Source organism: Canis lupus, chromosome 10 (assembly GCF_003254725.2).
Source record: "Canis lupus dingo isolate Sandy chromosome 10, ASM325472v2, whole genome shotgun sequence".
NCBI classification, from domain to species: domain Eukaryota; kingdom Metazoa; phylum Chordata; class Mammalia; order Carnivora; family Canidae; genus Canis; species Canis lupus.
Window position 1 is genome coordinate 19835410 of NC_064252.1, and position 1868 is coordinate 19837277.

Below are 1868 nucleotides of genomic sequence, written 5' to 3' on the forward strand. Positions count from 1 at the left end.
ACCAGACGCCTGTGCTTGGGCCGCTAGAGAGGCGGCACCTCGAGGGCCAGTTCGGGCCACGGCCATGCTCTGGCCGGTCGAGGAAGCCGTGACTCACCAACAGGTGCACCCAGCGCACCGACTGCACGCGGGCCCGCCTCACGCTGACCGAAGCCCCGAAGACCCTCCAGGCGCGCGCTGCGTGCTGCGGGGCTGCGGTGCGGGGGCTCCTCGTCCAGCCTCGGGCATCAGGGGGATCTGAAAAGGAGGGACCGGTGAGCCCAGGAGTAGCTCATTCATCCACCGTGCGGACAGGAGGTGGGAGCCTGAGCTACGGCGGCTGAGCCGGGTCACCCAGCAGCTGACAAGCCCAGGAGGACAGACGCCCAGGAGGACAGACGCCCAGGAGAATGGGACAAGGACGGCTGACAACCACGGTGACGAACCAGGCTGGGTCCAGGGGCTGCAGCTCCAGAAGGAAGGAAAAGCCCTAATGGAACCGGGCAGACAGCACAGCGGGCTGGACGGCAGGCCTTCTGGGCACGAGGGGGGGCTGCAGGCAGAGGGGGCAGGACCAGGGTGGGGGGCCTCCCCGCCCCACTACGGCCCCACCGAGTCATGGGGGACCCACCCCGTGGAGCAGGCGAGGCTCACCGGCGCCCCTCCTGAGGACTGAACAGAGCAGGAGCCCCGCGTGGAGCAGGGGCTGGGCCTCCCTCCAGGACAGAGAGAGAGCAGGCCTGAAGCCCGGCCGCGGCGGAAGGTGCTGGAACACCAGCAGAGGGCAGGCTGGCCCTTCAGGCCCCAGCCGAGCGGGACCTGGTCCTTGGCCCTGCCAGCTACCAGGAGACGGAAGTGCCTGTGACATTCACGTCCACTCGTCCTTGCCGCGGCCCGAGTCATCGTCCCCATCACAGGAGAGAACGCAGGCTGGGGCAGCGAGCGACTGGCTCATGGACCTGGATTGTCCGGCCACCCCCTCCGCCCCCACCCCTGCCCCGGCCTCCCCTGGACCTGCTCCCGCTGGACCTCCCTTCATCAGCCTCCAACAAACCAACAGGCTAACACATGGATTTCTCACCCTAGGGCTCCGGGGCCGGAGTCCGAGGTGGGTGGCAGGGCCGCGTTCCTTCTGGAGGCCCAGGGAAGGCCATGTCCTTGCCTCGTCAAGCTCCTGGGGTCACCCACGCTCCGTGGCTTGAGACCCCACGTAACTTTGACCTCTGTCTCCATGGTTCACGTCTCCTTATGACTCTGACCCTCCTGCCTCCTTCTAAGTGAGGGTCCTTGTGATCACATTGGGCCCACGTGGGTGATCCAGGATAATCTGGGGGTGATCCAAGGGGAACCCCTAAATTCCAACACCCAAAGAGCTCAAAACGCCAACAGGTTTTCCATAATTCAGTTCGGCAAGAAAATCTCAACCGTAGTCCCAGGTCGCTCAGCACCTTTGTGGACCCCCAAGTGGTTGAGTTTTTCTCCTAAAACGACAAATTGGATTGGGGAGGGGCGGGGGTGTAATGCCTGCTGCAAATCACCTTCCAAAACCCAGAGGAAAAGATCTGAAACGTGGCCCAGGGTTTGAGCTGGGGAGTCCGAGGCCTGCATTGTGACCCGTGTTACAGGTGAAGATGCTGAGGCCAAGCAGGTTGAGAACGTTCCTCGTGGGGAGGGGTGGCTGCTGGCTGGACAGCAAAGCGAGATGTTCCCCTCTGTCCCCAAGCCTGCACTCCCTCCCAACCCGGCCCCTTTGTGCCGTCAGCCCTGACTCTTCATGCCTCACACCGGGTTCCCCGGCCTGCACGTCGGCAGTGGGGGCCAGGCCGTGGGCACCCCGTGAGAACCACTCACGTGTGAGGGCAACGGCAGGCTTGATCTCCAAAGGGACG